Below are 27,251 nucleotides of genomic sequence, written 5' to 3'. Positions count from 1 at the left end.
CCTTTATTTGGCTTTCATGCGTTAATTCACTGGCGTTCAGTTTGTCAGATTTAATGTAAAAGGCCAAAGCAGGGACCAGTCATGTGCCCAAGTGGATGAGTTCACTGATTTTCCTTCACCTCCTTGTAGTGTGGCTGCCTGAACAGAGGCAGCGGCTAATGTGGTATGCTTGGGAAACCAAAGTTTCCTAACTTGTTAGTGGGAAATTCAAACTACAGAAACTTAGAAACCACAACAACAGAGGCTTAGGTTTTGTTGTGACTACCAAAGTCATAGTTTGCCATGAGAAATGGTAGACAGGAGCCGAAAGAGTGTAAAATATGAAACATTTTTATCCCTAGAGAACTTTCTTTTTATCCCCCAGTTTATTTTAGCTACAGATCAGTAAATACGGGAAAACAGAACTGGGAACATTTAATAGCACTGAATAGTATATTTAGATGTCAGGGCCATTGGAGATGAAGGCTGATGCCTGGTTTGGCTTCCTGCTGAGCAGTCAGATCATGAACCACAGTGAGTATCCTCCATATGCCCTCACCCACCTTTCCTGGCTCCTGAGGATGGTTGGTTTCTGTTCCCTCCACGATGTTTTAGAGGGCCAGAGATCGGGCCATATGTAAAGTTCAGTTACACACAGGTTTTATTCTAAAATCCATTGAAATGTAAATGATCATTTTTCTTGTGGTCTGTGTTTTACACGTCCTCTTATGTACACTATAAAATTAAAATTATTTTAGTTATCTGAGCCATAATTTTCCCAGCTCTGAATTTGGCAGTTCAGAGTTCTTTGCATTACATTTTCCTTTTCTGTCACTTCCAAGCACTGAGAAGACAGAATTCATGAACACAGAGTTTGATCCTATCATCTCTTCTCTAATTTGGGTTCTTTTAAGATGAAGGTGTTTTAGGGTGAGGGGCAAGTCAATCAAGATGTCACAGTGGTTAGCAACAGTCCTGCTAGAGATGAGAGCAATAACCTGACACTTCACTTCCCTTGGCCCTGGGTCTGTTGCTGGTTTTGTACTTGAGCAAGAGTTTGACCCATTTAGTTATGTTTATCTGTGAGAAAAACTCTGTTTATAGCAGAATTAAAGAAAAGGCTATAGTGCTCCTCATGTATGGTCATGATTACCCATCCAATTTTGCCCTGACTATATCTTGTGATTTGAATTCTAAGGGAGGGCAAACTATTTCAAACTATGTAGTTGAAAAAAAAAGTGTTTTTGAAAAAAGTACTGACTTCACTATACCTCACTTTTAAAGTTCACTCATTCACAGCTAAAAACAAAGAAAAAAGCAAGACCCCAATTCTCAATAGGAAAGCCACTTTCAGAAGAGCCATGTATTCCAATGGACAGGGAATATTAGACCAAAATCTGCTATTAATTCTGTGACCTTGCCTCATTTGCCTATCACCTCAGCTGCAACATGGGGAAAGCAATACAAAGATATTGATGATTCTCAAATATCAGTTCCATAGAATAAAAATCTCCATAAAATTTTTAAAGTCCTTTCCCTTAGCATTGTGTACAAATTCGCATGTCAAAAATGTATGTTTCGTTCTATCGGAAGAGATTTTATGACCTGTCTAGTCTCAGTGCTTCATAACTATATGAAAAAGTCTAATTGGAATGTCACAGAATTCAGATTTTTTTTTAGTGCTTTATATGTCAAACATTTGTTCCAGTTCAAGATTATAAGTGTGCTGTAAAAGTAAAGAAGTAAATCTTTGAGTGTCTGACACCAAAAATGTTATGCTAAATTGAAAGTACAATTAACACCTGGGAGCAGTATTTAGACTATTAATTTCTGAAAAGGGAATCTTCATTATCAATATAGTCTAGGATATGATAAAAGCTATTGGGTTGGCCAAAAAGTCTGTTTGATTTTTTTCATAAAATAAAAGACACATTTTTCATTTTAGCCGATAACTTTATTGATTAGGATATTTTGAGTATGTCAGCCATCTTCTGCGTGGTATAACACTGACTGTTTTCAATTAACGTCTTGATTTGATCGCTATCCGTTTCAACTGGTCTACCCAACCTGGAGCATCATCCAGTGAGAAATCTCCAGCATGAAACTTCACAGACCCCTTCTAACACATTCAATCTCTCACAGCACCTTCTTCATACACCGCACAAATCCTTTTTTGCGTTTCAGTTGCCTTTTTATCTTTCTTGAAATAATAAAGCATAATATGCCGAAAATGTGTATTTTCTTCCACTTTTAATATTAAAATGGCTACATGAAAATTCACCAATTTTGATAAGTTTTTGTTTTAATGCATGCTGATAGGACAGCTATCACAATACAGTCCAACAAAATTGTTTCGAATGAAGTTCAAGACAACTAAGCACTACTAGAGCCATTGTACAGTAAATAACCAAATAACCTTTTGGACCAACCCAATATTTAGCCCAAGTTGTAAGATTTGTCTTTTTGTTTTTGTGTGTGTGCCTCTCAGGCATGGTAGAACTTTCCAGGTAAAACAGGGAAATTTCAGGCTAGCTTTTAAACCTTTGCTCTCTTTGGTCCTTTACTCAGTAACTTATTTCTTATCTCAGGCAACATATTTAGGAACACTAATGTGGGTTTCTCATAGGAAGAATTCCCTTCTATCAGAGAAATTGGGATAAAGGATAACCTCGGTTTTTAGAGTGGCTATATTAGAGAGGTCAGACACTAAAGACATGGATTTACTCCAACAAGCTTAACCTTTTGCTTCACTTATGGCTGGGTGTAAGAGAAGAGCTCTTCAGGACTGCATCCTATAAGGCACTTCTTCTTTAGCCCTGAGGCAATGCCTTGTTGCCCCAGCCTGGCAGAAGCCTGTAGCCTTCCATGATGGTGAAACACCATTTTGTGGGAGGCTGACATAACTGGAGTATAATAGGGTACTGAATGGATGTTATGATTCTGCCAGTGTGCTAACTGCTTTATCACTTTAACCATCACTTTTAAGATGCCTTCCTGTGAAAGTCGAGGTTGTTTTAAATATCAGAATTTGGTTGTTCTGATCGTGGTTCAAGCCTTCTTTCTCTTTTAACCTCATATGCCCTTTTCATAGTAGACTTCCAAGGAATAAATTTGGAATGCTCTGTTCAGTAGCCTCCACTGACATTTCAGTTCCCATCTTTTCTGAGAATGTTACCTAACTTGTCTGACCCTAGCTGATTCCCACTTTCTGATTCCCAGCAGCCCCTTACAGCTTTGTGACGTAAATATTCTATATTGTTTTATAGCACTTTCTAATTTGTTTTAGTATATTTGTTTTGCTCTTAAACTAACTGTAAGCTCCTTGAAGATGTGATACCTCTCTATCCCTCCTTGGGTTTGAGCTCATTATACACTTGATGACCAAATGATTGTGGGGAGAGAAGAACCATTTTGAGGGGAACATAACCCCTCTTAAGCTGAATTCTTCTCTCAGAATTCCCTTGTTACTAGAGCAGAAGTAGGGTGATGTTCCTCTTGTTCCTGTCACATCTCAGGAGGGAGAACCATTCATTCAGTGAAATGAGGAAATCACTTGGCGACAAATTTAAATAAAGTTCAGATGCAGGAAATACAGCCAGAGAATCTTAACTCTGCTGTCTATGATTTTTTGCATCTTTGCTCAACCCAATGAATTTTATGGGACTATATGAACCTTGTGAGGCATAATTTTAGGAGAAATGAGTGGAACTCCAAATAACTTGACAAGGTTGTTCTCAACTTTATCTAAAATATCTTAGTGTGCCATATAGCCAGTTGCATGAAAGCCTGAAGGATAATATGTAACCTCAAATATAATGCATTTCTTTTAATAATGAGTTTTTAACCATCTTGATAGCATATTGATATATTTTTAAGGAATGGATAATCTTCCTTTTATCAGCAAAAGATTAATTTTCACAAAACTCCACAGTGAATTTACCTCCTCTGCCATTCCCAGTTTATAGACTAACAAGTAGATCAAGGGACTTGCACAGCATCTCACTGCATAGCCCTTTGTCTTAAGCAAAAAAACCTGAGAACTTTCTCATGCTCTCCCCAATGTCCTAGGCCAAGCAGCTCTTTCCTTTTCTTTAAATGTAATAGCAGCAGCCACTTAAGTCTTGTCAACCCAAATGTGATGAATGTTTTACATTCCTCTTAGGATTTCTGCTCAGAGGTTTGTTTTTGTTTTGATTCACTTAAAAAAAGAATTTGAGAGAGAGAGAGAGAGAAACTTAGTTCACCTTTAAACTTTTGTTCCAAGACTGGTGGGCCATGAGATAAGATAAATCTGGCAGATTTGCTCCTGTCAGAGCAGCCAGTCCTGGAGGGCTGACCTCATCCTTGAGGTTGCTTTTGGTATAATGGTTTGGAGTTCTCACAGGCTCATGTACTACAGTTATGTTAATCTTTCCTCTGTGCTTGAGTATGGACTTTTTCCCTCACATTCTTCCCATTTTCTTCAGCTGAGCTGTCTCGGTAATGATACAATCAGTAGCTTATATTTTTGTCCTCGTTACTGCCCACTATTCTGTCTTTCCCAGCACCAAGGTGACTTATGGTGGATGACACTGTTCCCTTTTTATAGGTTTGTGGAAGTGAAGGCTACAGAAAGCTTACCCAGTGAATGGCTGGCAGGGTCAGTAGGAGCAGAATTTGGACTTATGAACCATTATTCCTACTCTTCAGTCTTACCATTAAGATAACACTATTTCTCCATGTCAGTTTAGTGTCACTACTAAGCAAGCTTGGAGACTGACTGTATTCTGTTGAATTTTTTTAAAGAGTCCCACACTGTTTATCCTTACTTAATTTTTATGTACAACTGACCTGTCTTATCTCTATTGCTTTATCAGTGCATTAAGAAAGAACAGAAATGTACTCTAGCTGTAGTCAGAGGTGTGTCAAAACATCCTGGACCATGACTGAGTCTTTGTGCAAGAGCACCTGATGATCTTATTAGTCCTTGTCATCAACACAATGCCAGTCGATGCTAAAAGGTAAAGCTGTGTTAGTGACATGGTGTGGCATGTAGAGAACTCAGTTGCTGGTCTATTGTTCTGCCTTGTACTTAGCACAAGGCTGCTTCCAAGGAATTATGAGCCCTAGGCTGGCTTTATAGGTTGACATTGGAGTTATCTAACAAAAAAAAATACAGGAAAATCACTTTTTGTTTTCTGTACAATCTGGTGGATGTATGGGACTACCCACAGGAACTTTGGAATCCAAGTGTATGGTTGGAAAAAGACCATCTGAAGGTTTCTAGTTACTATAAGGACAAACTGTTTGGGCCCAGTCACTGCATCTTCTGGGACTCTAGCTGAGGCACAGACATTAGGGAAAAACAGAGGAATCTACCCTTCATTAAAGACAAACCTCTATAGTCTGCTCCTTCATATGTTACATTAGAGTCCATTCCATGCCCCAGGGCAATTCACCTGGTATTCTTTGACCAACTTTATTCTCATTATTTTGGGAGGAGGTTAAAGTAAGGTAGGCAGAGGTGGGCAGCAGTAGAGAAGCATCTGACTTAGTCTGCCTCCACAACAAGCACTGTACAGTGCTTATACAGCACATTAGACTGTCTTGACTTCATCTGAGCCTAATATGGTTTCTGGGTTTTGTGTTTGTTAGTCAATTCTATGTGGATACCTCAAATAGTGGTAGAGATTTGTTTTGGGATCCTGAACAAAATCTAGAAGAAGGGGCCCTTCTAGTGGACTAAGGTCCACTGTTTTCAGAAATACTCTTTTCTTACCAACTAAGAAGCTTCTAGTTGTAATTTATTTGTTTGTACATTTATCTAACACCTTTTTGACACACCTCTGACTAGCTAGAGTACTTTTCTATGTGCTAGGGATAAATTGGTTACAAAATTGACCCTAAAGGAGTTTACAGTCCAGGAGACAGACAATAACCAAATAAGCAATTAATGTGTAATTTCATGTCATGTAGCAGTGCAGTGTGCAAGCGGGGTAAAGTAAAGCAGGATAAACTTCCTCTGCTGTTTTTGGGGGATTGTTTTCAAGGATTAAGTCACTTTTAAGTTTGAAAGAGAACCTGCTATTTGGGGAGGTCTGGGGGATGCAAAATGCTTAGTTGGAAGATACAGAGAAAAAGTCACTTGTCAAGTTAGTGGTTCAGACATAAATGTCTTTGACTACAGAGCACAGACTTTTTCCAGCACACCTCTCAGATTCAAAGCAAAGTGAGCTTTGCCGTCCCGAGAACCTTTATGTACATTTATTATTTGTTTTCTCTGTCCTCACTTTATCACCCCTTTCCATTGTTGCAGCCTGGTTGAACTACACTGACTTCACCTCTTTCCTTTCCCTCTGCCTTCTTGCTGCCTATACTTACTAACAATAACTTTGAACCTTTTATTTTCGTTTTTAAATGGGTTTTATAGCCAAATTAACACTCACAGTGTCAAGACGTTTGGGGCTTCTGTATTATTCTCTTCCTACCACTAATTTACAGAGAAACCAAAGGCTGTAACCTCAAAGTTCAACAGGCCCTGGCTCTGCCTCTGAGTAGCTCTGGTCTGAAACAAGTCACACTGTGGATATCAGCTTCTTCTGTAAGGTGAAGCATTTGGATCAGATGGCCTCCAAGGCCTCTTACAGCTATACAATTTTCCTGCCAGGTGTGCGTGTTTGTGTGTACATCTGTGGAGTTGAGTGTTCGGAATTCTCATGTAATATATGCTCTCTTTTACTGATAGTGACTGTCCTTTAGGCTAGAATCAGTAGTTATAAACAGAAACAAGGAGTTGGGTGTTCGTTTGTCTGCACCCTTACCTGTGCCAATAATAACACTTACCACTTACTCCTCTATACACTTCACTAGCCTCTGCAACACACAAATGTCCTTCTCCAAGCTTATTATAAAAAGATAATAATTGTATCTTTAAGATCTAATCTTATTTTGGAACCAGTGGGGCATAGGAGTGTGAGGATAGTCAGATTGGAGAAAGGAGACTACTAATGTGTTATTCCCTTTTCTTGGACTCAATTAAAACTGCTGCTGTCCGGTCTTAATTTGCTAAAGCATCTGAGAGAACAGTCATGAAAGGGGAGTGCTTCCCCATATCTGAAAAAGAACCAGGGACTTTCCTTGGTGAGTCTTCCCACTTTTGTTTGCCAGGCTTTCTTTCCCAGTCAGAGATAATGTTAGTGCATAAGTCCAGGGAGAGAAAATATCTACTCTGTTTTTAAGAAAAAGGGATGTAGGAGTGCTTACAACAGTGTTGGCGACCATCGCTAGGAATTAGTGCATCTGACATTAGTGCAAGTAGAAACTGACCAGCCAGAGGTTTGAAAAGTCTTTGTAGCCCACATCAAGCTTAAGGATTGGGTTGGTGGCCCAGATATACTGTAATGATGGCAGAAGCAGTCATAGAAATATTTCTTTGAAAGTTTGTGATGTTGGCTGTATATGCAATGTTTCTTCATCTCTAAATCCTTATTTAAACATAATTTACAAAAACTAAATAGTTTGAATTAAAGCTAAATTCATATTCAAATACAAACTACATTCTAAAGACATTTAAAATTAATGATATGCCCGAGAGGATAGGTAAGGTGTGTCAGATGTTTTAAAAGATAATGACTGGCTATGTGAACAACAGATTTCAGTTTCTAAAGCAGGTTGAAACCAATATTTCTTTATATCCTCAGATTATTACTCCACAATATCCAGACTTTTATAAACAGTTCTCTTCCTGCTCCCTTTCCTTTTCCCCTTAAATAGGAGGGTCTGTTTTGTTTCCTCTCTTCATCTTATAAAAGCATTTATTTTGCCCTGAAGCACTAGATATGGACAGAACATGACCTAAGAAGAATTAATGGAATTTTATTCTTCCACATCTTGTTACCTCAAAATACATTTATTACCAAAGTCATTTTTGGGGGTGGGGGAGGAGGGGTAGCATAGAGCCCTAAAGCAAAATTTACAGCCTTTTGAGAAAGCAAGTTAATGGTAATTGCAAGTGGACTTGAAAATTAGGAAGCTCAAAGCTTAATTCATGTTTTTATATTGGCTGTTACTATAGACTCCATCACAGCATTGGGAAAAATATCACAAAGATACCAGTGGTTTAACAGTTTTATGGCTTAATCACCATAAAAGTGCAAATGAATTTAATTAAGCATAAAATTAATATATGCTTTATTTGAAAATGTAAAAAAAATCACATTAATTCTATGTATAACATTTTTTCCATCATATAGATTGTCCCAAGGACTAAGAAGTGATCACTCACAGAACCATTGTGGCTTTACATATCCACAATAAATCTTGTTCAACTTTGAGTTTTAAAAGGGGTCTTAACGGGTTATTTTCCTTGAACATGCTTTTAAGTTAATAAAAGGGAAACAGTGTGGAATATTGAAGTGTGTCATTTAAATTTTTTTTTCAAAATTGATGCTTGCCTGTTTTAAAAAAATAAAATGCAGACTCTGGGAAACAGCTGTTAGAGCTTTGATAGAGGTTATGATTTTCAACAGTTGAGCTACAGTTGATGGTACAGATGGTACTTTGGGTATAGCTGAAACAATAATTGATGGTTTCTGTTTCCCTCCTCTTCTATTAGATTCAGAAGGGTGGAATACCTTTTTCCCAAGGCAGGAATTTTTCAGTTTCCAATTACAGCCTATATCAAATAAACAACTTTTCTATTGCATATTCCATACTTCTCTACAGTGACCTGGGTGTTGGTCCTTCTCTCTTTTCATTATGGTAGGCTTTTCTAGATTTGAAATAATAGTTTTAGGAAAATCCTACTACTTGTTACTAACCTGCAGTTTATATAGCCTATCTTCAGGACAAATAACATATAATTTCTCTTTTAGAATACTAAAACCAAAATCTTGTATTGCTCTAAACAAAATTAAAAACAAACAAAATCCTGTGAAGCAAAAATGGTAGGCACCAATGTCTTATACTTTAAAAAACTCACACAGGAATTACTAGAAACACAAATACATCCCAATTTAAGCATGTAAAAATGTGATTTTTCAAATGATAAATAAAACAGAGGCTATTTTAAATGGGAAATAATCCTGTCACAATTTCTTGAAAGATTTGTTTCACAATATATGTTCAAATCAAATAAAGTTTGAGTGATAAATCAATTTTCATCTCTGATTCCAGTGTTTTTAACTTGACACAGCATATTTTAATTATTCTGCTTATTTTTATTCTGTAAAAAATGTAGATTTTCAGCATCTACCAAGTGTTCAATTATCAGACTTTAAGGGTTCATTTATAGCAGTAGCCTGTTCAGAGTTCAAATGTAACTAATTGTGGTTTGAAATGCCACTGATTAGCAAAAGTCTCCCATAGGCTTTATCTTTTAAATTAGTTTTGTACATAATAAACTATTGCCCAAAATTTACTCTAGAGAAACTAGTTTATCTTTAATTTTCATTGCAGTATGTCATTTATTCACTGACTGGAGTTGAAGTAAAAAGTTATAACTCAAAACTGTGATAGCTGTTACTTCCTTGTGCAAATTGACATAAACTTTTAAGACAGAAGAATAGCGTTTGTAAGATTTTTTTGTAACTTAAAGACTTACATTTCTATTACAAGTTGTATTCCCAACAAGAGTTTTTTAGTCTTTTACAATAAGATTTATAAAAGGCGTGTGGACGGGTAGGGGGTGTTTCACTAACAAATCCACTACCATGTGGCAGTGTTTCACACTCTGCTCTTGTAAAACTTAAGGGAGTTCTAGTCCGAGGGGAGAGATCAGGAGATAGAGTTGTATTACAATATACTTCTCTCCACCCTTTCCCCGAAGATTTCTTAATGCAGGTAGTATTCAATGTGTAGCTCACTTGGGAAGTCTAATACATAATTATACCCCACCTCTCATCATTTAAAATTAAATCCCAATCCGTCTTCTCCATGAAAGAAAACTTTTACTTTCAAGTTTTGTAGCAGTTGGAAAATGTTTTGAATCTAGAGTTCATTGGACGCGCTTTTCAAAATCTGTCTGCAGTTCATGATGCTGATACCTTTAAAATCCACCTACTGACTACCTGGCTTTCTGACAGTAGTGCCCTTGCTGGAGCAGAGCGGCTCTCTCGGGCTTACCTGAGCTCCCCGCGCCAGGGCCGGGCTGGGGCTGCAGTCGCGCAGCGCTGCGAGCGGCTGTGTGCGCTCCGGGAGTCGCCCGAACAATGCGAGCTGGGCGCCGAGCGCGCCCGGCCTATGGGCGTTACGTCACTGCGCTGCCTTATAAGGCGCTCCGCGTGTGCGGCGCGGACTGCTGGGGCTCCGGTGACAGCCAGCTTCGCGGCGGCGGCGCAGCTAGCGCCCGGGTCCACGCTGATACCGTGTGAAAAGACCCTGAGTCCCAGGTTCCCCGCAGAGAATGGGCGGCGGGCTGGGGATGCCGGAGCCCTCCTGCAGGACAAACCAAGTGTTTGGGGTTCATGGTTAAACCGCTTGTAACTTTTCTCCTGCTGTTGGGCTCTAAAGCTTCCGTTATTGCTTCGGATTCTTAAGTACACATCCTGTTGTTATTTTTTAAATTTTATTATTTTATTTTTTAATTACAATTTATATTAAATATTTTGAATTAGCTTCAGGCGTACAGCATAGTGGTTAGACAATCACATACTTCACACACACACACATCCTGTTATTCTATTTAAACTTTTGTAAATGCATTTTTTTTTTACGTTTGTTTTTTCGTTGCTGGGGGGAGGCAGGAAAGGAAAGCCAGAAGTCTTTTTGGGGGGGGGTGATATCTCTAGGGGGGCCTTAGACTTCAAACTTTCTCTTTCCTCTTTGTAAAGAGTAAGGGTCCTCAGAGGATAGTGTTTTATTTCCTGATGATGTAACTACCAAACAATTCTTCAAGTGATGATGGGAAGGCCAGATGAAATCTTATTTTTTCAGTGTTTTTCCTGAAAGAACCTCTTCGTTCCTCATTTCTGCTTGCCTGTGTTTTAATGAAAGTAGTTAGAACTACTTTTAACAAACTGTTAAAACAGTTTGGGAGGGAAAATATTTATTAAAGAAGTTTACTGTTTCCAAGACAAAGTATAAAAATAAGTTTAGAACTGGTTTTAATCCAGTTGTTCTCTTCCACCAGCAACAAAATAAAAAATAAAGATATGAGCAGAAAAAGGAAACTGACCAAGTATTACTGAATTAAATCTGTTACCCTGTAGTGTGGCGCAGATTTACTTACATAAATTCTTTTTTCTGATAAATGAGATTTAGCTTCCTAATTACTTTGCACATCAGTAAGAGAGGTAATCTTTGAAGTCTCAGCCAACTATATGAATCTGCTAAATAAGTTAGATATGTGGCTGCCATATTTGCAAGCTTCATATGAATTGAGTAGTTTTTATTACTTGAGTCTATTTAACTCTTTTTAAATTACATTAAGATAAGATTGATTCCTATTATGATGTACATATGTTTATAGAACTAGTGTTTCCTTATGTTTTGTCACACAAGAATAATGAAAATAGTGTGCTTGTTTTTCAGTATGCAGTGGGGAAAGGCCAGTTGCAGAAAATGTAAAGCTAGTGAAAATGGTGTGGAAAAAAGATGCAGGGCATAAAAATAAATGTGTGTCATCATTGCTAAACTATGGGCTCACTTAGACAATTCTAGATCACTGCCTGTCAACTGAAAAGCCTAAATTAAACTAACCTTTACTTTTCACATAGAGGTGAATGACCATACCCTTCAACTGAATTTAATATTTGATTAGCAGTTTTGTATTAACCTTTTAGATGTTGGTTTGTTAGTTTTATTATTCTTTATACTTGTAAAGTTCATTTGAATCATTTTTAGTCTCATGCCTTGTGCTTATTAAACATCCTTTTTGAGACTTTAATGCTAGATTTGTTTTATTACAAATAAGATGAAATGATTATCGTGAAAGTTACATGAAGCATAAACACCTGAATCTCAGCTCCAAACTGGTAACATAAACTTACCTTTACTTCAAGCTACTATTTGTAACTTGTTTTGCTCCTTTTCTTCATTGGTGGGTACAGAGGTTTCTTAACATTTGACACTGCCTTTTATTTCTTTCTCACCTTTTTGTACTCATGCTTAGCATTATATTCATTTTTTTTACTTCCAGTTCCTCTGTAAAATTTGCCAGTATTATTCCCCCCCCCCCCCGCCTTTTTTTTCTCCCAGCTGGGGTAACTGCAAAATGGAGAAGTTAAGTGGATACAAGAGTTGTCTAGGGCTTTTGTAGCAAGAGAAAAAAGAATCAGGACTCCTACTCCTTGTGTGCCTTGCCTGGTGCCCTGTAGTACTGGTTTCTAACCCAGTTATGGCTCTGTTCCAGCTAAGATTGCAGTATGTGAACACTCTTCAGGAGCCCATATTAACTCATTTGTTGATCTTTTAATTCAGATTCATGCCAAACACTATACTTAGTGTTCTACAATCACTCTGTTATTTAACCTGCACAACACATTTTGAGGTGGTATTAATCATACTTTTCAGATAACACAGTTGGAAAGGTAAAATGATTTGACCAAGGTCATGCTGTTCTAAAGTAATGAATGCAGAGATTTGAACCAGACTTAGTCCCATTTTCTCTTAATGGTTTAAGACTTTCTCAAAAGTGTTGTTGGTAAGGAAGTGTTCTGATTTAATTGAGAAGTTTCCATCTCTATTTTCCAGATTGAATGTTGAACTAAGAATACCAACATTCTCTCTCTTCCCAGGCCATACATGGATCTCCCCTGATTGTGCACTGACTAACTCTAGGGAGTGTGTTGTTCACATTGGATCTATTTACTAAGGTAGTCTTCTTGACAATGTTAACAACATGTCTTGTTCTGATGAAATTAGAATGTTATAACAATTTCCCAAATGGTGAAAGTCAAGGGTCTTAAGGAAAGGGGATCTTTGATACAAGAACACCTGGGGTCTTGTGTCACGTACTCCAGCCAGCCATTGGCATTGTGCTCCACTGACCATGTAAGTTGAAGAGTAGACTTTTATTTCTTTTCCACTTTCTACCAGCATCATCTTTGAGATGAAATTTTGTTCTTTTGACTTCTGACATATATTTATTATGAAAAAAATAAATAGAGTTATGACCACTGTGCCTCAGTCTTGGCTAAGAAAATTTTACTTCCTTTTACTGAAAGTTTTACTCAACCATTGCTATATGACTCTTCTTATTTTATAACCAAGAATTTCTTACAATTAATCATACCTACGAATCAAAGTCCTTTCTTCAACTAGTAATCTGCATTTATGATCTAAATCAGCAATAGGTTTAAGTTGTTATTTGGAATTAGTACAAAGGAATTTTCCTACCAAGCTAATTACCTTCTAATGTGGAAAAAGGGTTTGCAGGCCACAAGGCTGACAACTAAGATGTATTCATTTGATTGAACTGTATAAAGTCACTTTTGTTAGATAGTCAAAAACATTTGAATATCAACAATTTCCCATGATTCAAACTAACACCAAGTTATTACGATGACCACAGCAACTAGTATTAGTAATATCCATGATATTTGCATTATTTAACTGTTTTAAAATACCATTAAGATGTTACTAAGCATGTCAAAGCTAGTTCCTCTTTGTGAAGTAACTGTTCTTATTTTCTTTCATGTCCTGTCTCCCAGCCTTTGTTTCTTCTTAAGACTGGTAAAGTCTTCTAGTCATCCAAATAAGTGCCAGAGAGGTAGTATTCATAATTAATGGAACCTTTCTTGTAGTTGCCCACAATTTTTATTACTGGTTCTTTCATCACTTCAGGGGTGATGTACACTGCTGCCTGAAAGCTGTGCTTTAGGATATGGGATGGTAACGCTAACTTCAAATGTTAGCTCTTTTACCTCTATAATACAGCATATGTGGTAACACTATAACATGCAAAGAAAAACAATTCTTAATATAAACATGGTCCTATATGAGAAACTGAACAGAGTGGAGACAAATCCAGGACAGCAGGGGAAGAAGCAGAATACTGTGATCCTGCATAGCTTTAGGCTGGAGTTAATTGGCCAGAGTGCCTTAGTGCCCTTGGCACTAATGTATTCTATCTCGTGGAATATTCTGACACCTCACTTTCATCCTTCTTGCAAAGCAGCTTTGCCTCCAAGCACTGGGCAAACCTGCCATGGATCCAGTGCTGATTTCTCCACCACCCCACAATTAAGGAGAAAGGCTGAAGCGACTGAGCACACAGGTGGGCAATTTTAGAATGGGGAGCTGAGAGGAAAGACTGAGGGGTAAAAGCATGTTCTCTCCATGCCAGGTGCAGTTTTCTAACTAGCCTCTTTCTTTCGCTCTTCTTTCTGTTCCCCAGGTGGCATCTGCCTAACTCTGTACACATAAATGCCCACAGAATATACATCCTCAAGCAGCGCAGCACTTAACACTGAGCACTGAGAGCATTTTACCAGCAGTTAATAACCTGCAGAGAACTTGGATTTACCTGAAGACCCTCTCACTTCTCTACAGCCCAAATCTTCTGTCCCAGAGCTCCGTAGTTCTTGAAGTTTCTAGAGTTCTGCAGCTGTTCCTATTCATAGTCCATCTAGCTTTGATTGTAGAACAGGGACCAATACCCTTGAGAGCTAACTTGGACTGATTACAGCAACAGTGTCAGTGGTGATACTGAAGAATGGAAAGCCCTTTATTAACATGAAAATGAATGCTATGTTGTGGCTTTAAAAATTAATTTTTTAATTCTTTGAGTTTAAAGAGAGAGGAAGGGGAAGAGAGAGAAACATCAATTTGTTGTTCTACTTATTTATGCATTCATTGGTTGACTCTTGCAACTGCCCTGATCAGGATCAAACCTGCAACCTTGGCTTATCAGAACAGTTCTCTAACCAGCTGAGCTTCCTGGCCAGGGCTAAAAAGTAATTTCAAAAGTAATTACAAAAGTAATTTCAAAAGTAATTCCAAAAAGTAATTTCATTATCATTCGCAAATGATAATTTGCGAAATGTAAAACACTCAAAGACATTTTACACTTAGTCCTACTCTATGAATACTGCCAACTACTACCAATTTGATGTACTATATTCCTTTTTAGTCTTTCTCTAAACATTTATAAAACAATTGTTTTCATACTGTGGGTATATGTGTGTAGTATGTCTTAACCTTTTACCTTTTTAAAATATATTTTAATCATGTGTAGACATTGGATTATTTAAAAGCACATATTTGTATATTTTCCCTAGAAATAATGTCACAAGGTCAATCACTGCCTGGTTCCACCCACCCCCTCTGCCACCCCACCCCAGTATTGTCATGGTTTTTGTTCTTCACCAAGCAGGGGAGTCTGTATTTAATAAGGAATCTCCTGCTGATCATAGATCTTCTGGTCTTGGTTTACATGGGATGCTATGAGTTGGCTATGGGACTCTAGTGAGCTGCAAGTAGGTAAGCAAAAATGGCTTGGAGAGAATGAAGAATTGATCATATGGTGCCACCATAGATTATTAAATGGGAAAGAAGCAGGAAAATCCTGCTATTTAGGTCTAGTCCATTTGCTTATTTATTCCTGCAAACACTTTGGGTTTCCTTGGGTTTCCTTGGGTTTCCTTGGCAACTAATAATAGTTTTGAGAAGTTGTTGAACTCACAAGTATTACTGCAGGAGTAAAAAAATCCTCAAATCACAGAAATTAGAGACGGAAAAGACCTATTAGATCATCTTTGTCCCTTGCCAGTACAGATTGTTCTCAATGCTTTGTCCAGTTCATTTTTTAAAGGGACCTTGTAAAATAGTTTGTACACCTTATCTGTTTTAAGAAATGTATTTTTAAAGAAACCACTCTGACAAATTTTCTGTGGTTGTGGAGCTTGATTTTAGGGTAAATATTTGTTGAAAAAATACCTTTGAATTTAAAGTACAATTTAACAGGTTTTATTAGTTGGGAGTCATTGGAACTGTTAAGTATATAATTGAGATAGTCCACCAGCTAAGGGTTTAATAAATGGGTAAGTTACATTTAGTATATGTTTTCTTTTGTATTGGAAACTTAAATATAGGAATGCATGAGAATTAACCTTTAATGATGTAAACTAATTAAAATGGGTTTAGAAGGCCTGAGGAAATTAAGCACCTAATAAGTAAAGAAAAGTAGGAGTAAAATAGTTCATTCTAAGATTAGTTTTATGAAAGAGACATTTTTAAACCTCTTTTCCTGTCCCCAATTCTGCTTTGTCCATTATTTTATGATAAATATTGCTTGATAGGAAGGTGGCTTTTAACTGTAAAATCCTTTCCTTCAGTTGGGCAACTTCTTCCAAACCCCACCAAGAACAGAATTAAATTGTCTTGTAGAGTACTCAGTGGTGGTGTTACGGACTAAATGCTTCAATTCCCTGTGTTATGGCTAAAGACGTCTTCACTAGGAAAAATGATGAACAAATTAAACTAAGAAATATGCTTTGAGTTTTATTATGAAGGATGATTGTTTCATAAAATCACATTTTAGAGTAAAAAAGGGCTTAAAAAACATCTACTCTATTTATTGCCTCCTCTTATTCCTTCCTTTTAAATAGATGAGATCATTGGAGCTCAAAGAGGCTAAAGGACTAGCCCCAAGGTCAACAGTAAATTGGTGACTCAGTCACTATGTTTTCTGGGTTTGCATGTCTGTGTTGCAAAATGTGAAAAATTTAAAAAAAAATGCTTTAACAAAGGGATTAGAACTGTCAAAAAGAGTATGTCTGAAATCCTGATTTAATATTACATCAATTTACCTAAGTTTGTACTAACTACAGAACTAATTTGGAGCATTAATGAACTAGTTTTTTACTTTATTGATTAACAGTGCAGTTCTTCACTGCATTTCTTTAAAATAGGAGATTTATATATTGCTGGTAATCAACTCAAGCCCTTAAGATTGGCCATTTGTTGAAAATTCTGGCCAAAAATTTAATGGAGAGGCCTAAACTTTTAATATTAATTCTCTGTTATTTAACACCATTGGTTTGCATGCTTATCAGTTCATTCTCTATGTGAGAAATTCTTTTATAATTTATGTCATTATGCATCCTGTCTACATCATAAAATACAGAATTGGAAGGGATTTCAAAAGCTGTGTGTCCACCCATATGATACTGAATTCTCTCTCAAATGAGAACTTCATCTTTCTTTCCAGGAGTTGGTCCGTACATGTTAGTTGTCATTAGTTTCATTAGTTAGTGCAGAACAGTTGCAGGGATTTGTTACCCAACAAGTCAATTTTATTCCAAACATAAAAGTGGCTACTTCATAAATTAAATGGTCACAATTTAAAACTTATCGAAATTTTAATCATCTTCTAAAAAATTTAAGGACCTTAGAATACTGTAACTCTGAGCATACCCTCTCAATTAATATGTTGTTGTTACATATTCTAGTTCTTTTTTGAACTCCACAGACTTCATCTATTATTATTCTTTTAGTCAATGTTTCTTTAGATATACCAATATATTTACCACTTTCTTTGCTCATCATTCCTTCTTTTGTTCCAGACTTCCATCTGGGATCACTTTCCTTCAATCTAAATGCATCCTTTGAAGTTCCTTTACTGGAAGTTGGCTCTTTGCAGATGCTCTCTTTTTATTTATTTAAACATGGTTTTATTTTATACCATTGTTATTGGGAAGATTTAAATTCTGAGTATAGACTTCTGGATGGACACTTGTTTTTTATCAGCCTATTGAAGATATTATCCAGCTGACTTCTGGCATCCCATGTTACTGTTTACAAGTCAGTTACCAGTCTAAAGTCATTCCTTTTCTCTCTGGCTGCTTTTACAATTTTCCCTTTGTCTTTGATATTCTGCAGCTTCATTATTAGCCATTTAAGTATACATTTATTTTTATCCATTCTGGGTTTCATTGAGATTCCTGAATATGTGGATCAGTGTCTTTTTTTCAATTCTAGAAAATTCTCAGCCAATACTGATTCATCAACTATGACTTCTCCAATATTTTTCTCTCCTTACCTTTTAAAACAGACACATGTTAGACCTTTTTACTCTTTCTTCATATGCTTTAGCTACTGTTCCAGTTGTTTCATCTCATTAGCTTTTAACACTGTGTTGCATAATTTCCTAAGATTTTTCTTCTAGTTCACTATTCTCATTGCTGATCTGGAATTGTATATTTCATTTTCAAAAGTTTTTGTTTTCCCACTAATTTGTTTGGCCTTTAATAGTCTGTTAGTCTTTTTTAATATATTTTATTGATTATGCTATTACAGTTGTCCCATTTTCCCACTTATTTCCCCTCTGCCCTGCATCCCTACTCCCACCCGCGCTACCTCCCTTAGTTCATGTCCACGGGATGCACATATAAGTTCTTTGCATTCTCCATTTGCTATACTATTCTTAACTTCCCCCTGTCTATTTTGTACCTAACATTTGTGCTTCTTATTCCTTGTACCTTTTTCCCCCGTTCTCCCGACTCTCCCTCCCCCTGATAACACTGCACGTGATCTCCATTTCTGTGATTCTGTTCCTGTTCTAATTGTTTGCTTTGTTTTTGTTTTTTAGGGTCAGTTCTCGATAGTTGTCACTTTGTTGTCATTTTACTGTTTGTATTTTTATCTTCTTTTTCTTAGATAAGTCCCTTTAACATTTCATGTAATAAGGGCTTGGTAATGATGAACTCCTTTAATTTGACCTTATCTGGGAAGCACTTCATCTGCCCTTCCATTCTAAATAAAAAGCTTTGCTGGATAGAGTAATATTGGATATAGCTCCTTGCCTTTCATGACTTCAAATACTTCTTTCAGCCCCTTCTCACCTGCAAGGTTTCTTTTGAGAAATCGGTCTTATGGGAACTCCTTTGTAGGTAACTATCTCCTTTTCTCTCGCTGCTTTTAAGATTCTCTCCTTCTCTTTAATTGTGGGTAATATAACTATGATGTGTCTTGGTGTGTGCTTCCTTGGGTCCCACTTCTTTAGGAATCTCTGAGCTTCCTAGATCTATTTCCTTCATCAGATTGGGGAAATTCTCCTTCATTACTTTTTTCAAATAAGTTTTCCATTTCTTGCTCTTCCCCTTCTCCTTCTGGCACCCCCTATGGTTCAGTTGTCAGAATGTTTAAAGTTCTCCCAGAGGTTCCTAAGCCTCTCCTCATTTCTCTGAATTCTGGTTTCTTCATTCTGTTCTGGTCGAATGTTTCTTTCTTCCTTCTGCTCCAAATCGTCAATTTGAGTCCTAGTTTCTTTCCCTTCACTGTTGGTTCCTTGTACATTTTTCTTTATTTTACTTTGCATAGCCTTTGTATGTGGTGGTGGGGTCTGAAAGGGGACAATGCTGCTTGTTGCTCAGCTCTCGGCAGGCTTTCAGTCACTTCCTCTGCTACCCAAGCAAATTGGTGCTGATTCCCAAGTGGGTGGTTTTGTGTCCATTCTAGGACACTGTGGGTCTCTCCAATGAACTCTCCTGTGAGGCTGAGAGTTTCTCCTGCCACCCCAAACCCTACAGATTTTTATAGCCCGAGGTTTTGAGGCCTTATTTCCCTGGGTTGTGCCATCTGTCTCACTCCCCAGTTGTTCCTCCCAGTTTATCTGAACACAAATGTGGGACTGCCCAGTCTGCCAGCCACTGCCTTGCCCCTCTTTTCCTCCAGCTGCAGTGCATCATCCCTGCTGCCCCTCCTACCAGTCTGAATAAATGTTTCTTCTTTAACTCCTTGTTTGTCAGACTTCCATACAGCTTGATTTTCTGGCAGTTCTGGTTATTTTTTGTTTTTAAAGTTGTTGTTGTCCTTCCTTTAGTTGGGCAAGGAGGCAAAGTGTATCTACCCTACGTCTTCATCTTGGCTGAAAGTGCACTATTACAGTTTTAACAAGAAATGTTAACACACCCTTTTTATTTTTAACATATTAAGTATGTTTTGTATTCTGTCTGATCATTTAAATGTTTGGAGTCTTTAAATATCAGCAGCCCTGATTCTACTGCCATTTCTCTGACTTTCAGTCATTGTGCATTATTTTCTACTGTGTTTCTGAAATTTTTCAAATGAAGTCATACACCTCAAAACTTTATATATGGTCATTCTTTTAACCCTGGGCTGAAGGTGGCTTTCTCTAGAGAGGATTTACATTTGTTTTTGCCAGATGCCAGAATCTCTAAGCCCAGGTTTTTATTTTGTTTTGTTTGTTTTTGGACTACCTAGTTTGTATGAATTTGTGCTGCAAAGTCTCATATGGTTTATCTTGTTATTATAAATTCTCAATAGAGTATATTTCTCTGCTTACTCTCAATGCCATAATTCAAGTAAAGCAGTTTTCCTTAACAGTTTCTAGATGTCAGTTTTGTTTCTAAGTCACCTTTATTTTATACTGATGGTTTAGCTCTTTGCAGTCCCAGCTTTATGTGAGACTTGGAGGACCCTAGGCTTTGTCCTGTGTTCCCCATGCCCTATTATTGCCATAAGAACTAAAGTTTAAGTTCTCAGCATTTAAAACATGTTCTCAAAGCAAAAGCCAGCTTTGGTGCTTTGCCTACCTCACTGGGTTTTCATTTTTATTCAGTCTTTGATCTTTGAATGTTCCTTAATAACTTGCCATCTGAGAGAGGTATATTTTATAATATTTTGTGTTTTATTTAAGCATTTAAGTGGGAATTTTTATTTGTTTTGTTTTTAAGTGAGCCAATAGCTTAGAGTAGCTAATCAATTTAACCATCAGAAATGGACATTAGTACAATATAATCTAATACTGAAAATCAATCTAAAAATGTAGGAAATATCTAAAAGGAAATATTTCAGATTGACATGTTAGAACCAATTGTTTGGTCTTTGTTAGGTTCACATGTTAATGGAAATATAGGCCTGCTGTCTAGGATTGCTGTGATCTCCTTCCACTTCATAGTTATGTTTATATTAAATGTAATCATTTCTCTGAGTTTTCACAGTTGTTACTCCTTTGTTTAGGCAAACACAAAAAAGAGAGATGGTCTAAGAGAGTTAAAGGAAGCTTCCTTTATACTTTTAATGAACCACTATGGGAAACCGAGTATCATTGAAATCTCATTCCCAGTGTTTCAAAGGGAAATTATTCTCATGGGAAACATGCCACTTCCAGTTAGGCAGCCCCAACTTAAATCCAAAAGCTTTTGACAGAGCTTTAGGCAAGCCTCTAATTTTGTATAGAATACCATATAATGTAAGATGGCTTCACATTTTGGAAGCGCTCCCAGCATATGGTGACTTAAACTTGTTTGTCTCCACTGAGAACTGTCCTCCAAGTAGTCTAGAATGTGAGTAACCAAAAGGAAATGACATATTAGCTAGGATGCTTCCAGCTACAGTCAACAAAAAACCTGGACTCCCTTTGGCTTGAACAGTGGCGAAATTTATCATCTCACAACAAAAAAAAAACAAATCTAGGCTTCTGACATGACATGTTGCTTCTGCTTCTCTGGTTTTATGTGCTTCTGGCCTCTTACCCTGGATGGCTTTATCGATACTTTGGTAGCAATATGGCCTCAGCAGTTCTAGGCATCGTGTCCAGACCCAGAGGTAAAAAGAAGAAACAAGGACCATCTCTTCTGTTGTCTCCTGAAGAGACAGTAGACATTTCCCATAACTCTGTGCCTCCTTTGCCACCCACCCAAAGGCTTGCCCTTATGTCTTATTGTCTGGAACTGTCAGAGGGAAGAAGGGCAACATGACTGGTTTATAGACCAATCAGATTTTATCCCTGACTTGAACATAGGTTCACACTCATGTAAATCATATGGTCTCAGTGGATTATTAGTCTTGTTTCTCTTTTGTATAAATTCTGAGTACAATATTTACCTATAATTTTCTCCAAAAAGGGTATGGAGACCCCTATTGATGCTGATTCCCACAAAGAGAACTGCAGGGATGCTATGCTCAGCACACTGTAGCAATGTTCACAGACTGGATGCATTGAATGGTACAAACAAACTAACCCAGCTGGTCTGGACCTTCATATTGCTGTCTTTAAATCACCAGATGACTTGTACATAGTTCTAAGTGAGTGAGTGACCCATTATTCTATGAAGTAAATTTTAAAGCCAAAACAGGAAGTGAGGAAGTAGTAATATTTGAAATTCTGTTTTGTACCCACAAATGCATGATTTTCACTTTTTGCCTCCCCCAACCCCAAATTAGAGGTGATCAGGCTTAAAGCTTTGTGGCATTTAAGTCCATCAATCTTTTTTTTTTTAATTATTTTATTGTTATTCAATTACAGGTGTCTGCATTTCCCCCCCCACACACAATTCCCCCCAACTCCAGCCAATTCCACCTTCCTCCCTTGTTTCCATCCTCCCCCTAGGTTTTGTCCAAGTGTCCTTTATAGTAGTTCCTGAAACCCCTTACCCCCATTATCCACTCTCACCTCCTCTCTGGTTACTGTCAGATTGTTCTTAATTTCAATGTCTCTGGTTATATTTTGCTTGCTTTTTTCTTTTGCTGATTATATTCCAGTCACAGTTGAGATCATATGGTATTTGTCCCTCACCATCTGGCTTATTTCACTTAGCATAATGCTCTCCAGTTCCATCCATGCTGTCACAAATGGTAGGAGCTCCTTCTTTCTCTCTGCTGCATAGTATTCCATTGTATAAATGTGCCATCATTTTTTGATCCACTCATTTACCGATAGACACTTAGGTTGCTTCCAGCACTTGACTATTGTAAGTTGTGCTGCTATGAACATTGGTGTGCACAGGTTCTTTTGGATTGGTGTTTCAGGGTTCTGAGGATATAATCCCAGCAGTGGAGTTGCTGGGTCAAAAGGCAGTTCCATTTTTAGTTTTCTGAGGAAATTCCATGCTGTTTTCCACAGTGGCTGCACTAGTCTGTATTCCCACCAACAGTATACTAGGTTTCCCTTTTCTCCACGTCCTCTCCAACACTTGCTTGTTGATTTGTTTATAATAGCCATTCTCACCAGTGTGAAGTGGTATCTCATTGTGGTTTTAATTTGCATCTCTCTGATGGCTAGTGATGCTGGGCATCTTTTCATATGTCTCTGGGCCCTCTGTATGTCCTCCTTGGAGAAGTGTCTGTTCAAGTCTTTTGCCCATTTTTTAATTTTTTTTTGTCTTCCTAGAGTGAAGTCTTGTGAGTTCATATATTTTGGAGATCAAACCCTTGTCTGAGGTATCATTGGCAAATATGTTTTCCCATATAGTTGGTTCTCTTTTCAGTTTAATGCTGTTTTCTTTAGCCATGCAGAAGCTTTTTAATTTGATGAGGTCCCATTTGTTTATTCTTTCCTTTATGTCCCTTGCTTTAGGGGACATATCAGTGAAGATGTTGCTTCATGGAATGTCTGAGATTTTCCTGCTGATGTTTTCCTCTAGGACTTGTATGGTGTCAGGACTTATATTTAAGTCTTTAATCCACCTTGAATTTATTTTTGTGTATGGTGTAAGTTGGTGATAGAGTTTCTTTTTTTTTTTGCGTGAAGCTATCCAGCTCTCCCAACCCCATTTGTTGAAGAGGCTATTTTTACTCCTTTTTATGCTTCTTCCTCCTTTGTCAAAATTAATTGACCGTAGAGACTTGGGTTTATTTCTGGGCTCTGTGTTCTGTTCTATTGGTCTATGTGTCTGTTCTTACGCCAGTACCAGGCTGTTTTGATAACAGTGGCCTTGTAATACAGCTTGATATCAGGTATTGTGATCCCTCTTGCTTTGTTCTTCTTTCTCAAAATTATTGCAGCTATTCAGGGTCATTTATGGTTCCATATAAATTTCTGAAAAAATCCATCAGTCTTGAAACTGAAACATCACTACAGTTTTGGGGACGAAAAATCCCCCCTGATTTCTAACTCTTGCCATTATTTTAGAGACTCTTTCTTGCCCTTAGTCTTTAGTATCTATGGAATAGAAGCAACAGATATAATGCCTTATTGGTAAAATTAGAAATTTCTTTTTTGTGTGTGAAAAGTGAATGTTAATATCACAGTGATCCTTTAGTCTTTTTCTTTAGACAATATAACATTTTTCTGTAGGCTAAATGTATTCTGCTTATTCTCATAGAATATTAAATGCTTGACAAAGTAAATTTAGACCTCTTTACTTCTACTGCCTCCTTAACACTACGTGTGGAAGATTATGTAGCTCATGTGAAGAACATCACATCTCTGATTTAGGGTTAATGTAACATTTTATAAAGTTTGTGTGAGAATGTAATGTTAGTTCCTCTTAAGAATCTCAGCTGTAAATGATAATGACATTGATCATTATGTTGACATAGTGGCTCATGTTTCTATATGCTGTAGTTCTGATATAGAAAAAAATCAGGCAATAAATTTACTTCCTTTCTCCCCAAATCATTCCCTTTCTCTTAATTTACTGTCATTCTTTTACCCTTAAAAAGTGGAAACTAGTTTTGGAGTAGAAACAGAGTGGTAGCAAAATTAAAGAGGTTCAGTTGATAGAAATGTTTTTGAGGGTTCTGTTGTCAGTGTTTTCTGATTTTGCTAAAGCCTAACCTTTCTAGTTAGAAGAAACAAGTCACCTGCCTAAGGCTATTTATTGGGATGTTGCCATATATTATTGCCAGATCATTGCTTTATTGATATGATTTGGTGAATAAATTTGTTTTAAATACCATAGAAACCATTTATTTCTGTTTGCATAATTTTAGTCACTCATTAAGTAGATGAATGCGAGTACGTGCACATGTGTGCAAGTGCTTGTTATAGTACCTGCTTGTGTGTGTTTGTATGTTTTCATTATCACTGTATTACAGTTGCTTTATCCTCAGCTTGAAGTTGGGAGAATAAGATTCTGAAGATAATTTTCAGGAGGGAATGACTTGAAGTTCTTAACAATGTATTATAACTCTCAAGTGAATAGGTCTGCAGTCCTCACCTCAAGTCAGACCTTCATGTTTAATGGTCCTGGTCAGCCTTCAAAGAACAAAGCCTACAGCTGTTTCCAAAGAAGGGGTGGGGGACTCCAGTGGTACCTGTGGACTAGGAGTGGTAATGTCTTGCTTAGATGAATGCAGGATGCTTTCTGTGTCTGTTCTTTTAAGGTGTTCCTATAAGAATATCTGGGGACTCTTAGGACACATCCTTCTGTGTTCAGGTGTCTCCTTTTCCAGTAACAACATTTTAGAATCTAGGTATTTTTAAATGGTAAGCTCAAAAATATTATTGTACATTTTGTAGAATTTCAAGTCTTCTCTCCAATTTAAGACTAGATAATAGCTGTTTAAGGTATTAGATTTATGGATTTTCTTCTGTCTTTGTGGACATCTAAGGATTATTCAGTTTGAAAGCAGATAGCTCATTCATTTCATGTAAGTTATCAGAATTGGCTCCTTTCAAATGCCTTATTCTTTACAACCCTTTAGGCTTTTTAGATAATTGATTTACATGTTTTTATGAAAGAGAAGTAAAGTTCTATACTAATGAAAATGATTTTTGTTATCAACACTTTTTTTAAAGATTTTATTTATTTATTTTTTAGAGAGGGAAGGGAGGGAGAGAGAGAGAGAAACATCAATGTGCGGTTGCTGGGGGTCATGGTCTGCATCCCAGGCATGTACCCTGACTGGGAATCGAACCTGCACCACTTTGGTTCGCAGTCCGCACTCAGTCCACTGAGCTATGCCAGCCAGGTTATCAACCTTTATATATATATAAATAAATAAATAAATAAATATATATATATATATATACATATATATATTTAAAAATATAACTAGATTTTACCACTATCCCCAAAGGCACTTTTAAGGTAAAAAAAAATCTGATTCCCTCTTTTCTGAATCCACAAATGTTTTATTAATTTCTGTACAGTTTTCTTCTTATTGAAGTTGGGTGACTAGACATACAACATTTACTTATTAAATATCTACTATTTTAAGTGAGATAAATTTGAGGAGAGGAAAGCTACTTAACATAAAACCAGCATATAAGTAAGCTTCATTAAACTTAGTTCCTTTCCTTTTTATTATTATATCCAAAGTTTTGTGCTCTATGGTGAAAAGTAAGACAATCCCTCTGCTTCAAGGAATTTACATCTAAGACTTGGTTGGAGAAGTATTAATATGGAAGAGGAGACTGACTAGTTAAAAACTAAGTGGATTACACAGGTACATAAATAAAGTACCCTTCCCATGCAGAGGAAGAAGTTCTGCATCTGGAGAGGTGTTAGGGAAGGTGGTACTCAGAACTTCAGGTAGAAAGTTCTGCCCCATTTACTTCTCTGCTGTGGGTACATAAAATGTACAGTCACTGAGGAGGAGCTGATCTGGTGACAGATCTGACTAGGCAGTGGGGATTCACTGACCTTGTTACTCTCATGTGCTGTTCTCTTTTTTCCCTGAACAACCATTTCTTGTGTGTGTGTGGGGGGGGGGCAGTTATGTTTTTAAAGTCTGTGCTGCTTATAGTTTCTTCTGCTTTTGGGATAATGCTCAATATACATAGATCTTAGAGCAATTTGCATTCTTACAACAAGAAGGAAAGTGAATACTTTAATCTTCAAAATGTAGGAAGTTCCTCATCTTGCGAAAAAGACTTTCAAAGGTTTATTTGTAAGATGTTTCCCAATAGTAGTTGCATACTATGACAAGGAGTCTTACTAAACCTACAATAAGGCTGAAAACCTGTATGTAGGTAGCTGTGATGGAATGGTGATATTGTAGCACAGTAATATAGTTCATGAGATTTATAAATAATGTGATCATTACAACATGTGCTGAAGAACAATATTCTTGTAAATGTATGAAATTCAAACTATATTTGGAGTCAGCTAACTTTGTGGGGACTAGCTGGGAGCCCATGTTTTACATAAAACATGGTATTTATTAGTAAAGGTGTATCATGTTTATACTTTGGATTCCAGGTGAATACCTCCTTGCCATATCCATGACCACCCCTGGCCAACTGGCCTGAAGAAAATTAAGTATCTCTGGAAATACATTTACCTTCCAGGTGTCATCCTTTTGAGCAGAAGTGGGGCTGGCTTTTTATATAGAGGGAACCTTCAATAGTCACATGTTTGTATCCCAGACAGTGCCTGTCTGTATTTTATGTAGCCAGAATCATTAAACTTAATATATTTTATTCCTAGCTCTCCGAGGTTCAAACATGACAACATGTTCATTTGGCAACTTGCAGTCACCCATGTTGATGGCTGGAAAAGCTGAAACCATTCCCCTTTAAAGGATGAATCATAATTCAACCACCTTAGCAGTTGTCTTCACAGATTTAATGGGCTGTCACTCAGCAGGACTGCTTTTTGTTTGTTACCATATCCATATCACATGAATGGTAATATTTGTGGATTCTTCAGGGTACTATATTT

The 27,251-nt window shown here is 37.1% G+C and overlaps 2 protein-coding genes across 5 annotated transcripts in view; one reads left to right on the top strand and one right to left on the bottom strand.

Annotated features, from left to right (window-relative positions):
- Positions 1-27,251, top strand: part of CMSS1 (cms1 ribosomal small subunit homolog) — a 382,394-nt gene that overhangs the window by 46,742 nt on the left and 308,401 nt on the right. The gene's annotated exons all lie outside the window — the stretch shown is intronic.
- FILIP1L (filamin A interacting protein 1 like) overlaps positions 1-27,251 on the bottom strand; it is a 120,625-nt gene that overhangs the window by 40,950 nt on the left and 52,424 nt on the right. The window contains exon 1 of one of the 3 annotated variants that reach the window (XM_045851009.1): positions 10,081-10,186. The exons of 1 other annotated variant lie outside the window; for it this stretch is intronic. The gene's annotated coding sequence lies outside the window, so the exon portion shown is untranslated. Of the gene's footprint in view, positions 1-10,080; positions 10,187-27,251 lie in introns of those variants that run through there. One more of the 3 variants, XM_045851010.1, reaches the window with a different exon arrangement.

Source organism: Phyllostomus hastatus, unplaced genomic scaffold (assembly GCF_019186645.2).
Source record: "Phyllostomus hastatus isolate PE091 unplaced genomic scaffold, TTU_PhHast_1.1 phas_contig_86, whole genome shotgun sequence".
NCBI lineage: Eukaryota > Metazoa > Chordata > Mammalia > Chiroptera > Phyllostomidae > Phyllostomus > Phyllostomus hastatus.
The sequence above is the reverse complement of the archived record's forward strand: the minus strand, read 5'-3'. Positions and strand labels throughout refer to the sequence as shown.